Source organism: Pinus tabuliformis, chromosome J (assembly GCF_031772625.1).
Source record: "Pinus tabuliformis cultivar Carrire ecotype Pingquan chromosome J, CPIR1, whole genome shotgun sequence".
In the NCBI taxonomy this organism is placed as follows: domain Eukaryota; kingdom Viridiplantae; phylum Streptophyta; class Pinopsida; order Pinales; family Pinaceae; genus Pinus; species Pinus tabuliformis.
Window position 1 is genome coordinate 1,512,106,783 of NC_142295.1, and position 16,029 is coordinate 1,512,122,811.

The following is a 16,029-nucleotide window of genomic DNA, read 5'->3' on the forward strand; positions in this document are numbered from 1 at the left end:
ATGATCAGGTAAAAAGAGCAAAGCTTCAAACTCTCAGAATCCGGTATGAAACTCTTAAGATGCGTAGTAATGAAAGCATAGCTAATTATTTCCTGCGTATGGATGAGATTGTGAATTGTATGAGGGATCTGGGTGAAGAATTTGAGGAAGTCGTCTTAGTTGAAAAGGTTTTGAGATCTCTGTCTAATAAATTTGATTCTAAAGTATCTGCCATAGAAGAAAAGGAGAATGTGCAGAAAATCACCATGTCACAGCTTCACGGGATCTTAACTGCTTTTGAAATGCGACAAGAGGTACCACCAGAGGCCGCATTCGAAGTGTCAGAGGAAGAAGATGAGGTAAATTTTGTCAAGAATCTTGAACGGGGAACTGGACGGTTCAAAGGTAAGCTACCTTTCAAATGTTTTCTATGTGGTAGAGTTGGTCACTATGCTGCTAGATGCCCTCATAACAAAGGCAAGATATCTGAAGAAGATGGTAGAATCTATTATACCCATATTAAAAGTTCATTCAATGATAGTGAAGATATTAGAAGTCTCATGGCACATGAAAAGAAGAATGCTTCATCCAATAATAGCGAAGATATTACAAGTTTCATGGCACATGAAAAGAAGAATTCAGAAACTGAAGAAGTTGCCAAATTAAAAGAACAATTGGAGACAGAAACCAGGGTAAGGGAGAAATTGCAGGATATAGCAAAAGATCAGAGCACAACTATTCAGAGACTTGAATCAAAGATCCTCTCTCTAAAAGAAGATCTTGAAGATCAAGAACATGAAGTGATCAAACTAAAGCGACAAGTGGAAGAAGGGAGAAAAGTTGAAGAAGACCTAAGGAAGCAGTATCTGAAAAAGGAAGAACAACATCAAGTTGAGGTAAATATCTTGAAAGGTAAACTAGAAGAAAAGGATAAGCTTTTACGATTTCAAGATAGTTCTAAAGTCTTGGATGATATTCTTAATAGTCAAAGATCTCCTGCTATCAAGACTGGTCTTGGTTTTCATGAATATGTTGAAGGTGAATCTAGTTCACAAGGTGAGGCAAGAAACTCTAATGAGAAATCTGAAATGCTCAAGGAACAACCAAGGAAAGAAATTCCTCAAGGAAGATCCTTTACTCCTAACTATGGACGTGATAGACGATTATTTCCTCCACTGAATAATGTTGAATGTTATGTATGTCATAATCTTGGACATGTTGCAGCCAGATGTAGAAGTAGAATGGTTCAAGAAAGATCATCGCATCCTAGGTATTTCAGAGGATATTGCTTTGCCTGCAATGCATATGGACACAAAGCAATTGATTGTGATAGAAGGAACATGAAAAGTGTAAGGTGTTATACATGCAACAACTATGGGCATAAAGCAAGGGAATGCAGGAGCAGATTTCAAAATTCAAGACAAGAGGACCATACATCATCACAGTTGCAGGAATTGAAGAAGACAGAGACAGAAAGGTGTGGCATAACTCAGTCAACTGACATAACAGACACAGGGGAATCTGAAAGTGATGAAATTCAGTATTCCATCCTGCATACGCTGATATAATGAAGACAAGTCACGTATATACGCGAGTTACAGGATGCAAAGTCGCGTATATGGAGAAAGGGCAGCAGAATAAACCTAGGTTCAGTCATGGTTGGCTCAGGCTCAGGGGGCAGCAGAACAGACTCAGGAAATGGTTCAGTCATGGTTGGCTCACACTCAGGGGGAGCATATACTTCAAATAATTCATTGTTGGCATTATGGATTGCTGATGAAACTAAATGATACATCTTGTTGTTTGATCAAAGGAATAGTATTGCAGGTTGATGCTTATGGTACAGATCTGAATGGCTAGTCTTAGATCCTGCATCTACTCAGGGGGAGCATGGATAGATTGGTACACTTTGGCATATACAAAGGGGGAGCCAAATCAGAATCTTCAGCATGTACTCAGGGGGAGTATGGACAGCAGTATGGACAGTAGAAGGTATACCAAAGAAGAGAATATCTTGGTACGCCCTTTGCCCTTGATCTCAAAGGGGGAGAGTGACTTGGTGTGGTGGTTGCCATCAAGTCCAAAGGGGGAGATTGTTGGCATTATGTTTCAAGTGTTGTCCTTGATGGCAACTCACTCAGAGGTTGGTACAGGTGCTCAGAGGTTGGTACAGGTGATGGCAACTTAATCAGAGGACACAGAGGACAGATCTCAGTACAGCAGGACAAGAAAGAGATATACGCAGGTTCAGCAAGGAGAATCAGTGTGTACACGCAGGTTGGCTTCAGTAAAAGCGCGTACATGTGAAAAGTACCTTTGGTCCGTGGCAGTTAGACCTTGGAAGTTGTGCTTATGGTTTTGGACCATAATGTCTCGACGGACGTGTTGATCCCTAGTTTCGAGGTTGATGGTATTGTGTTTCTATGGTTTTGGCTTTGGTATTGAACAAGGCCTAAGGCTATATAAGGAGAAGATCACTAGGCAAAGAGATATGCATTGTGTGTCTGACGCAGTGAGAGGATTTGGTATTGCTGGTTATCTGTTCGGGACGTTTGGCAAGGGTCGGATCTGACAGCGAAGGCATAAGAATCTATTTCTAGATCTGCACGCGGGTTGCCTTTGGTGAAAGCGCGTATACACGCGGTTTTGGTACAGTGAAGTAGCGTATGCATGATAAGGTTTGATATTTCAGGTTGCTGCTGATTCTGGTGGTTGTTGCAGAGTTCTGGACTCTGGTTTGGGTTCTGTGTTCTTGATGACAGGGTTTCAGTGATTCGGTATTGGGTTGTTTAATGAATTATGATGCAAGTATAAGTTGATGATAGTATTGCGGTAATGTTTGTTTTGTACTCTTGGATCCAGTCTGAAAATTGATGAAACGTGGTCCCTGAAGGTTGTAGGGTCAGCACCTACGTACTAGTAAATGGATCAGCTAGTACAAGAGCTGAGGGGGTTGTAGCTCCCTTCCAGAAGTAATTGGAAAACGAGAGAGGGTTGTAGCCCTCTGCAGGTTGTAGCCTGCGTACTGGTAAAGGACTGCACCAGTACATTGTAAAAGAAGTTTCTCATTAAAGAAGAAAGAGACGAATTGCAGCAAGTGGTTTTCACCCACATTGGGTTTCCACCTTATATCATGGTGTTCATGTGTGTGGCTCTTGTGTGATGTTCTGTTCTGTTATACTGCACCTGTTTACTGTTAAATTGCTTAATAATGTTCTGATGCATTTACTGAAGATTAAGCTAATTGAATTATAAGATCTCTGAAGTATACGCTAGTTGCATTAGACACAGTCGCGTGTACACGCGGGTTCACTTAACTGAAGTCGCGTATATGTTTCTGAGTATGAAATTGAAAAGTTTTATCTGATCTAATAATACTGATTCACCCCCCCCCTCTCAGTATTATTTCCAACATTGATATGATATATAAAGCCAATAAAGAGAATTATATTTATATGGCTAGTTGCAACCAATCAGATCATGGACACGTAGATCAAGAACACTCGCGAAAAGAAGATCCAACTGTATTGAGTTGTCAAATCCAACCAACTCCTCCACCAAGGAAAATGGCTCACTAGGGACCAAGTACAACAGAGGTTTCCTCATCTCATGGAGGAACTCAACGCAAAGGAGACCATTGCTTCCTAAGGGGGGAGGAATGATCTAGGTGTATATTGGTGGCCACCCACCTATTCCACATGGACCCCCACCATTGCTTCTTTCAGTTTTTTAGTTTCCTTAATTGTAGCACAATTTACTATTTTTGGTAGTTTTTTGGGTCCTAAACTTTTGGAGTCGTTTTGAGGCCCTAAATGATGTTTTTTTGGAAAGATCTCTCTAAGAAATTTTATTGAAATCGCATTTTAAGATGTATTCCTCTAAGAGATCTTTCCAATAAGGTATCATGCACGTCAAATGAAGATAATATGACCAAGTTACGACCCTGGGAAGTTGGCTGCCCAACTAACCCCAACGGGGCCCATAAACTCTTGATGTTACATCTCCTCGGGTTATGGTTTTGGTTGTTTAGGGTTTTTTTCTTATTGTTCAATAATAAAAAGGCCCTTTATCCTCATTGTAACTCAGTTCAGAGACATGTACCTGCCACATCTCTTCTCAGAGATAAGCTATCATTGCCCGAGCTAGTCTCATTTCCATTCTGTTTGTAAGCATATTTCATTATTTGATATTAATGAGAGATATTCTTATTTCTGCTGCATCTCTATATTTATGGTTATATGTGTCATTTGTTGTGTTCCTATTTAAATTCAAATCATACTAATAGATGGAGTTTGAATAAATTGAAATCATAGACTTTTTAAGAATCAATCCACCAACGTTTTTCTTGTTTTCTTTCTACTTCTCAATAATTTGTTTATGTGAGTATTTCCTTAATTCTAAATTTGAATTTATTCTAATTCTTTTTGATGTTGAATCACTTTTATATTGCTCCATTGCATCATACTCTTGTATATTTTTCCTAAGTACTTACACTTTCCTTGTAGTCTCCATGATATATTCCATATCTTTCATTGTTGACCCATTATATGGATCCAATACCATTTTTGCAATAGAACTCACTATTTAACTTACTATGTTTGAAGGATAGTCATCATCGATTGAAATAATCCCATTCAATATCTACTTCTTATGGGCTAGTTCTTTTTAATTAGCTTGTCTTACATTTGATATAACATGACGAGTTTGTAGAACCTCTTGAAATTCTAACAAGCTCTTCTTATTTGATAATATCCCTATTTTCATATTAGCATGATGAATATAAAGCGCGAAGATAATGAGAACTCTCAAGTTAGAAGTAACTGTAGAATTTCTCACTATAGATCACTTGATAATGCAATATCCTAAAGAAAAACACTTGATTTACTTATACAAACAAACTTGCAAAAGCTTAATCGGTTTTGAGCAAGATCAAATAGGAACACATATAACAGAGAAGAAGAAATCATACACATGAAACACAAAAGAATACTCTGGGGAAAGCCTCAGCTAAAAACCCGGCTATCTGTATTATCATACAAGTGGAAATATCTTAGGATTACACAAAGCTTTAGCTCACAAGCTATCTAGCTCTCAGTACAATCCCTCACTGCTGCTCATAGACAGAATAGACAACACATATGCCTTCCTTAAGTCCTACAAGCCTCCTATTTCCTTGCGCAGTTTCTCTTGGGTCCTCAAGCTGCCACCTGTGTGTAATAATCCCTCACACACTGCTCTGACCTTTGAAATAACTGCACAATCCTGAATGAGTGAATTCCTTCTGCATGGATGAGATTCCTTTATAAGAAAATTCCTCCAACTGATAGTACATTTGCCCTTCCTTTAATCTCAACTGGGTCTTTGACTGAACTGACATGCATGAGTTATTTATGAGAGAATTTTAAGTTATCTGAAGTGCAGCAGTTACATGCATCCATGCATTAACTAACTGAACTCACAATCAATTCCACAAATTGTTGGAACTAATCTAATTGGACTTAATTCAGTTAACTGAGCTAACTAATTACTACTCAAAGTACAACTCATCCTGATCTCCTTTAATCAAGGGATAACTTCCTTAATCAATGGGGAAACTGTTGCATGTCTTCACATACACTTCATGTTTGATTTTCTACAATAATTAATTCAAGATGAATTAATTAATTATTTTACAAACAACTGTTAAGATCAAATTCGAATTTTAATTCTCAATTTTAGTCTAGGGATTAACTAAAGTTGGAATCTATCCTGAAATTATATTTATAGCAATGCTATTTTTAGCATTTCTATTTTATCATTCATTGTTGCTATATCCAACAATGGTACCTAAAATTCTATTTATAGAATTTCTATTTTTAGCATTTCTTGTTGCCATTTTCAATAGTAACCTTATATGTATGACAAGTCTAACCCTTCCCTTGTATAAATTAAAAGATTTCATAATTTTCTCCACCATGGGTAGAGCATATTTTATTCTAATCACAAAAGAGAAAACTTTAGTAAGTAAGAAAAAATAATATTTTAAATTTTTGTAACAAAATAATAAAGAATGAGTTTAATATTTGCTTAATATACTCCAAAGAAAAAAATTAAGAATTATGAAAACTTGAAGCAGGGGTGGTTGATCTCTAAACCAAGTACTCTCTTACTCTAAAATCAAGATTCAATTGAAACAAATGTTGTCATTCTAAAAATAATCTTGGTGTGTACTCATAATGTACACATGTACAAACAATAAATATGATATCATCTATAAAATATTCAAAATCGTTTTTTTAAATTTGGTTTTGGAACAATCATTGTCCACTCTAAAACCAAAAAAGTTTTACCACGCTAATAAATTGTGTACAACCCTAAATGCTCAAAATTAGAAAATTGGTAATACATAATCAAATAAATCAAGTAAGATTGATAACTAAAATATTTTAGTGAATAAAACTAGGCAAATTGATCATGGATGGCATTGGATAAATATTTGGCATCCGACTATGATATCCTAAGATAAACTCTACGAGTGTGTCATCAATAGTATATTCATTATTTTATCTCATTATAAAACAATACATTGAAAGTTGAGAAAGAAATGTTAGAAGAAGTAGTGTTAGTTGAGGAATGATAAAATTTTCTAGTAATAAATTCACCAATAAAAATTTCCTGTAGGAAAATTGAAATATGTAATAAAAAAATCTTTATTAAGGGATTTCTAGCTATTGGGTAGTAGAAACATTTCAAAAATGGTATCTAAGAAAACAAGTGTAATTCAAATATGGTATCTAAATCGATAAGAAAACAAGTGTAATATGGAGCGTTGATGGTTTGTATTTGTCTCTTATGTAAAAAGAAATTAACAATTTAATTAAAATAAAATCAATAAATAACTAAAATTGTAAATAGACAAATGTTTTCAACAATAAACAAGTTGGTTTAAATGATTATATTAAGAATAATCACATTATAAAAAATATTAGTCACTAGGTTGTTTGGCATGTGGCTACTAAGAAATTAGTCAGTAATCATTTAAAAATCCATGAGGTAAACTTTGGTAATATGCTTAATTTTATATTTCACATTTCTAACTTTTTAATAAATTTACAATTTTTGAATAGCTATAATAATTATTATAGTTTGGCTTTTAAATATTAAAGTGATTATTAATGGTATTACTTCATGTTTTTTATTGTTGATTTACTATTATTGTTTAAAAAATCACATTATATTAAGTGATTTATTAGTAATTTTTAAGAAGATAAAATAAATATGTGAAGTAAATTAAATTATTTTTTTAAATATACAATAGAGATTCTTATAGTTAAAATATAAAATATTTGAATAATGTGTTGCTTAATATAAATAAGGGAGATGTATAATCATGTTTATAATTAATATGAAGTTTACATATAACATTTTAAGAATCAGCTTAAAGCTATGTTAACTCTAGATTCATCACACATAAAGAAAGATCAAAATTTGAGGAAAGGTTTGTAGAATTAAGAACTTAATCCCTCACAATGCATGGTAGCTAATACATTTAAATGAACTGTTAGTTAGCATGAGATAGAAGTGTAATATTTTTTGTAATAAACATAGAGTTGACAAGTGACATATTAATAACTAACATAGATCCATATTTAATGTAGAATGAAAATTTGAAAAAAAAGGTACACCTCTCTTTGACAATTTTTTATGTACCAATTATTTTCTAAAAACATATATTTACAATCTATCAAATTTTAAATAAACATAAGTAAAAAATAAATAAATAATATATATACAATTTAAAAAATCAAATTTAAAATAAATTTAACTATCAAATTTTAAATAAATGTAAATCAAAAATAAATAAATAATATATATACCATTTAAAAAATCAAATTTAAAATAAATTTAACTAAATCAAAATTTGAAAAAAATGAAAATTTAAGGGGAAACAAAAAAAATTATTTATTATTTAAAAAATCAAATTTAAAATAAATTTAACAAAATCACAAAATATGTATATATATAATTAAAAAAATCAAATTTAAAATAATTTTAACTAAATGAAAGTCTAAACCATAAAAAGATATTTACCATTTAAAAAAATCAAATTTAAAATATATTTAACTAAATCAAAGTTTAAACAGAATGAAAATTTAATCTGTTATTTTGTTAAATTTGTACAACTTGAGGACAGTGGACTACTTATAAAAGTTTTCAAATAATCATCAAGGTTTGAGAAGTGACACTCAGATCATCTTAAACCTCCAAAATTTCAACATTGCTGTAATTGTATTTTTCCTGATATGAATGGTATTTTTTCATTAATTTTGTCGCAGAAAATTGGTTTTGAGGGGGGGGCGATTTTGAACAACAAATGGTAGACAGTCATCAGCCTAGGGGCTGACTGACGCGGGTTCTTGTAGGGTCGTAGAAATCTAGGTATGAGTATACCATCAATGGTATCTCATATAACACAATTACTACGAAATTTCATGTAAATTGGATACGGGATTTACAAAGCATGAGGTAGCGGGCTTTAAATTATGTCATTTAGCTTTTATTTTTTAATTTTATTTTTTAATTATTTATTATTATTATTTGATTTTATGGTTACGGTTAAGTTAGATATTAAATTGATATATAGAATTTTATTATTTGTGCAGAGATTTGACTACAAAATATCAAACTATATCAAATTGGTGTATGAAACTTCTTTGTTTGTACAAAGATTTGACTATCAGATATTAAATTGACCACTAATCCATATATCAAATTGGTGTATGAGACATCTTTGTTTGCGTAGAGATTTGACTACCAGATATCAAATTGGCTATTAAACTAGATATCAAATTGTTGTATGAGACCTTTTTGTTTTTGCAGAGATTTGACTACTAGATATCCATTTATATCAAGTTGGTGTATGAGACCTCTTTGTTTGTACAAAGATTTGACTACTAGATATCAAATTGACTACTAAGCTAGATATCAAATTGGTGTATGAGACCTCTTTGTTTGTGCAGAGATTTGACTACGAAATATCAAATTGACTACTAAGCTAGATATCAAATTGATGTATGAGACCTCTTTGTTTGTGCAGAGATTGGTGTATGAGACCTCTTTGTTTGTGCACATATTGGTACTACTAAGTGAGATATCAAATTGGTGTAGGAGACCTCTTTGTTTGTGCATATATTGGTACTACTAAGTCAGATATCAAATTGGTGTAGGAGACCTCTTTGTTTGTGCAGAGATTTGACTACTATATATCAGATTGACTACTAAGCCGGATATCAAATTGACTATTAAGTCTATCAAATTGACTACTAAGTCTACGAACACATACATACTCTACCCCTTTGTGATTTTGAACTTGTAACCTCTAACGAACACATGCTCTTAATCATTAAGTCCACTCAAATTATATATTCATAAATTGTTTTAACATACAATTACTTTAATTTCAACAATTATTTTATGTTTTTTTATTCACCATATTTAAAATTACCATATATATATTTATGATTAATGATTAGTCAAAAATAATTCTTTGAATTTAATCAAACTTTTATCTCCTTTCAAAAATATTATCCATAATGAATTTTCAACTAGAATTTAACCGAACTTTAACAATAATCATAATAATATTTAAACTAGAATTTAATTGAACTTTAACAATAATCATAATAATATCCTCATAAGAAGACAATTCCCTTAATATATAATCATTAATTGTGTAAAATCAATTATTGTTGTAACATCGAGCTCTAAATGGGGATGATTCTTCTCCACGAAGCATCAAAGATTGTAGTTCAATGCCTAATTTATCGGGTAATTGAGTCCATTAATCTATCTTTCAAACTTCCAAACGCATAATAAAAACTTCCAAACGCATAATAATTATTAACTAGTAAATGAGCATTGAATTATTAAGAGCATTCATATGATAGGCATTTCTTTTTCATTTTACTTTCAAGATTGAATAAGTATATGTTTAAGATTAAATTTTAATTTAATACTTTTAAAAATTAGTTGTTCATTTTTTGCGCTTATCCACTTGAAATGTTGATGAATTATTCCCTTCCACTTGAATTATGCCTTCAATGTTTTAGTTACTAGGAAAGAAAGTCTCCTAGACAATGAGCTAGCAAGGAAGAAACATTGACGTCCAAAAGGAATGATAATGTGGAGGGAGATATGCATAGTGATGAATTATTCCTTTTCACTTGAATTATGCCTTCAATGTTTTAGTTACTAGGAAAGAAAGTCTCCTACACAATGAGCTAGCAAGGAAGAAACATTGACGTCCAAAAGGAATGATAATGTGGAGGGAGATATGCATAGTGATGAGACTAAAAGATCTAGGTCAAGGGCCATGCCCAATTTCAATGTTATAATTGAGAAAAAAATTGATATTTTAATGCAAGATGTTGTTAAAATTAAATGAAAGCTATTTAAATGGAAATGCTCTCACACAGTAAGATAAGCTAAGTTTTAGTTTAAAAATTATGTTTTTTGTTTTGAAAGTTATAAAATTTCTAGTCATATATTGAAAAAATTTAGCAAGGATTTTTGTAAATCCAAGTAAAAGCTGTCAAAATTCATAATTTTAGGTGCTCTAAACGTTTTTGCTGGTGCTGAATCCATTTCCACTATCAAAAACATATTCAAACACTACATCTACAAGGTTTTTTGAATTTTTTTTAACCATCCAATCAATTCCTCTACCTCCGTAAACTAAAATTTGTGCCTCATTGAGAGTATAATTTACATAAACAATTGAAAATTATCTTATTTTTATGTTATTATTATGATTATATATCATCTTTAAATTGTTTGGCTACTATGTAACTTAATATTTCCTTTTCTTTAATAAAAAGTTATGATGAGAATTTATGTGTTTTTTTTTCCTTTTAGAGGGTTTCAAATAAGAGTAAATGTTATGTATCTCAGATATATATTAATAGTTGTTTTACAAATTAAAATTTAATAAAAAATAAAAAATTTATCAACATGCCAATTAATATATTAAATAGGTTTATGATAAAATGATGTATAAAACTATATTAAATATTAAATATTGAATTTTCAATTATAATAGTATAAATGCTTTAATTTTATTACCTATTATCATTTTTATCAATAATAGACATATAAATATAAAATATAATAATTATATTATAGTAAGTAGTTACTTAAAAAAATAAAATAAAAAAGTATTTCTTTTGATTAATGATTTTTTATTCATTAAATTTATTCTCTATAATCATTTTGACATAAATATTTATTTAATAATTGAAATCTAAATATATTTCTTATTTTTATAATTTAATTTAGTGAAAAATACTCAAAACATTATCTTCAAAGCATATTGAAATTTCAGAGTTTCAATCAAAAGCATATTGAAATCTCAGAGTTACATTTAAAAATTCTATATAAGTAGGTCAATTATGTATTTTCAATATTTCTTTATTTTGTATGTGTGATGATAGTGTTAGTGAAGTCATTCTATTACCATATATTTTGTTATGCAGTCAATATAAATCTATAATTCTAACAAAAGATATATATTTATCCATTAAAAATTGAATTGAATTTCATTTTCATATTATATTTATATAAAATTAATTTTATAGCTAAGTGGTATCTCTTTAAGTCAAATTGGGATGATTATCTAATGGAAATGAAAATTTATAAAATATCCATAATTTGATTTTATACACAAAAGAGTAATATCAAGAATTATTGGTTCTAAATAAAAAGATTATACATTCAACTGAAATTTCTAAAAATTTATTAAAAGGAAAACATGAAAGGGTAAGCCGTATAAATATTTAAGAGACAATGGGATTCCTACTGAATCACGAGTTATAGTTGGTTTGAGTAATGATTAAAAATCTGGGTATACAAATAGCTTAAATCAAGTATAAGAGTTCAATGTATGGCATTATGAGAACCAAACATTTGAAAAGATTTTCATGCAGAATATGGTACAGGCAATGAAGCTTTGGTGTTGAGGATATTAGGAGATTGTTCTTCTCGCATTCGTTGTTTGTATGGATGCCATCAGAAATGCGGATGACCACCATTATACCTTCATTATTGAACCGAAGACATTTACCAGGTTATGCATGTAGGGAGTTAACAGGATTGATTATTTCTCCATCTTCCATCCAAAGTGAGTTAAAAATATCCTTTACTTCACTGACAAATCTATCAAGATGTTCACCATATGAAGATGTCAAGCAAATGTACAATTTGTTTGAACGAACCAAGAGAAAGTATGATCTACTTGCAGATCTGAAAATTAAAAACAGAGAATAACAGAACAGACTGTAGACACAAACACTGGAATAACACAGGTCTGCAAACAATACCACTACTTTATTATGAAGAAGAGATGAGCATTTTATAAACAATGCAATCATTCTCTTTATTACAAAAGATAAAATCAAACTGCATAATTAGATAAAGCCAATATATTTTAGATGTTTCCTTTTTCCTAGTTTTTCAGATGTTTCCCTCTTTTCTATTCTTGGATGTTTCCAATGAAATAGTACGCTTTTTCTTGGTTGCCCAATCAGTGAGATGTTGCTGATTTTTGTGTCCTTTCTGGTTGCCCAATTCCTCCCTGTTTAGATCAGGAAGCATCCCGGCTTCCTCCACCAACTGAGGGAAATTGCGTTGCAATGTTTCTGCATTGATCCATTTTGCCTGTGCTGGTGTGTCCCTTCCGACCAACCAAATATGAGAAGTATGGCTGATGTCGTGTATCCCGTTTCTTGAAGTCCAGAATTGTATCTTTGAGCAGAGGAGGCTGAAAATCTGGAATATTATCAACCAGATGATGAATTGTAATAGATTCCTCAAGGAGAGGTGGTTCAAATAATTTGAGATTATTAACATTAAGAACATCGTGGATGCCAAGCTGGGAAGGCAAGTCCAAGCGATCTGCATTTTCTCCAATGCGTTCCAGAACAGTATATGGGCCATATCTTAGAGGGTGCAGCTTATGATGCTGGCCCTTGAAGCGTTGCTTGTCCAACAAGAGCCACACACGATCTCCAGGTTGAAAAGACAAGTGTGTTCACTGCTTATCATGTCTCTGTTTGGCACGATCTTGGGCTGCTTGCAAAGCAACAATTACTTGAGCTTGGCGTTGAGAAATGGAGTGTATAAAATGATGAGCTGATTTTTGTTCCTGTAAATCATTTGCCATCTCCGCATAGTCCTCATTCACAGCATGTACCACTGCATCAATCAGGCTTTGTTTGTTTCGCTGACTACGAACTGCAACATTTCCACAGTCTACATATGCAATACGTCCATCACGCATGGCAAAAATGTTCCCAGGATGTGGATCTCCATGAAACAACCCAAATTCTAGCAGCTGTCTCAGAGCAGCACTCACACCAACAGTGAGAAAATCAGGTATGCGGATGCCAACTTCTTTAATAGCTTGTGGATCAGTGCAATGGATGCCATCAATCCATTCCATCACAAGAACCCGTGAACTAGAAAGTTCTTTGTATACTCGAGGAATCTTAACTGTTGGATCATCTTTGAAGTTCTCCAAGAAGTCCTCAATGTTACGTGCCTCAAGTGTATAGTCAAGCTCTTCAAGTAGCTTCTCGCCAAATTCATCAACCATAAGCTCCACATTACAACCAAGTTTTTCAAGACTAATGCCATTCAAAAATGAAGCTAGAGTTCAAAAAAGGAAAAGATCCCTATATATGATAGGTTCAATTTCTGGCCTCTGTACCTTTATAGCAACCTCTTCGACTGAGCCACGAAGAGTGGCAGGATAAACCTATCCTAAACTTGCTGCTGCTATAGTCTGAGAAGATATTTTGCTAAATATCTGTTCAAGAGGTACACCGGCCTCTTCTTCTATGATTGTAAAAGCAATCTTATTTGGAAATGAAGGAACATCATCTTGGAGAATGCAAAGTTCATTCATATAATCTTCACGAACAATATCAGATCTGTTTGCCAAAACTTGGCCAGCTTTTACAAAAGAAGGTCCCAAATCACATAGCAAATTCCGGAGTTGCTCTGCACGTAATGGAACTATCTCTAGACCCCTCCCAACAAGTCGATCATAGAAAAGGGTGATCCAATATAGCCCTAGTTTCGAGAGGATCTCTACTCCACGACCAAAAGGTGAGAATACTGCCCCTCTTGAGCCTAAAACTTTTTCCCTAACCATTTCTGGAGTATATTTTCGAAAAGGAAAGCAGACACCTCGTTCAAGATCGAGCACCTCCATAGCTTTGCTAGATTTTTCTTGTGAAAATCTCATCATAGAATTACCTTTTTCTCCTCTTTTCCGCAATGGTACCTTATTTCTTGGTGCAACTTCTTGAGAACTAGAAATTGAATTGGATGCTGCATAAACCAGAATCTTTCTTTTTTGTCTTGCAGGTGCCAACTTTTTTGTCTTCTGACTGTAAGTGCTTGTTTTTACATCTAGATAGTTGTCAACAAATATTTGATAAAACAAGTTGGGAAGATGACTGTTGCTACTAGCAGAAGACCCATTGAAGTCCCTGTGCACAAACACTGCATACCTGTTGTCTGAATATGACGAGGATGGCGTCTGAATATGACCGGATGTCAACAATTCTTCAATTTGGCGTTCTATCTCAGTTGCCTCTCGAGGAGCAAGGCGATAGGATGGGGCATTGGGTAAGGAAGTGCCAGGAATAAGATCAATGTGGTGTTCAACAGAGCGTGCTGGAGGCAGCCCTGTGGGTTGGGTGAAGACATCTGCAAATTCATGGAGTAGAGGAGCCATTGAAGGAGGGACTGGATTGGTGAGGTTGTCTGGCTTGACGGGGCGAACCAAGCACAAAGAAACATCTTGGTTTAAATTGACTCTCAGAATGGGAGCTTTGCCAATGGAAGGTTGGGTTGATGTGCTAGCTGAGGATGTAAGCACATAGGTGCGCCCGTCGTGCTGCAGGTGGTATTGGTGATCTGTAGCATGATAAACAGCATGTCGAGCCTCTTGGTATGGAATTCCTAGCAATAAATCAGCACAATCTAGAGGAGAAACATCACATACCACAGTATCACGAAAAGGTCCAATAGCAAAGGTGACAGCACAACATTGTGAGATGGTAAGACGAGGACCGTCCTTTTTGACCCAACCGAGCTGATACGTTTGGGGGTGAGGAGTGGTGGGAAGGCAAAGGCATTCAACTAAGTCTTGTCACACAAGATTCTTTTGACTCCCATTGTCAAGAATAAGCGTGGCCAACTCATGTTTGATTTGACAATTATGGGTAAACAAAGGCGTAACAGAGGTGTTTGTTGCATTAGCAGTCATGAGGATGAGAGAGGGGTCCACTTCTGTTGGATTTTCGAGAGAAATAGCTGGAAGTGGGGTAGTGGCCTTTGGTTGTTCGACCTCTATAAAAAGAGTTTTCTGGGGGCGGAGATTTTTCAATACTCGACAATCTGCAGAAGCATGTGAGTTGGTCTTGTGAAATGTGCACCAGGGGGTGCGGTGAGGTGTGGGGGATGAGGCAGAGGCGACATTAGAAGAATCAAAGGAAGATGGACCATTTCTGGCTTGAGGATATCGGATTCGAGTACCCACTTTGCGTTCCACCGCCAGGGCCCGAATAAAGGCCTTGTCTAATGAAGCACTATCAAACAATTCAACTTCACGATGAAGAAGCATTAGCAAACCAGAATTAAATTTGATAATTAGTACCTCGTCTCGATCGGATATATGGAGTTGAATGCGCAACTTGCAGAAGACATCAATGTAGGCTTGCACTGATTGATTGGGTAGTTGTCAAAGCTGCAACCATTTGGCAAGGAGATTTTGTATATATCCTGGAGGATAGAAGCGTTCACGTAAGGCCTCGCAAAAGAGATTCCAAGATGTGATAGGCGTCGATTTGGTCTCGGCTTGTTCTCCAAGTTCCACAACCAAGAACATATTCTCAAGATGGGTATCCCACCATGTTTGTGCTAGGCCTTCCAATTGTAGACTGGCGATCTGAAGTTTCATCTCCTCGTCCATTGTTGGACAGGTTCTAAAATAGTTGGAGAGGCTGC

The 16,029-nt window shown here is 33.9% G+C and overlaps 1 pseudogene; it reads right to left on the minus strand.

Annotated features, from left to right (window-relative positions):
• Positions 1-12,595: 12,595 nt before the first annotated feature.
• LOC149233208 (protein ACTIVITY OF BC1 COMPLEX KINASE 1, chloroplastic pseudogene) lies at positions 12,596-14,755 on the minus strand (annotated as a pseudogene).
• Between the last annotated feature and the right edge of the window lie 1,274 nt (positions 14,756-16,029).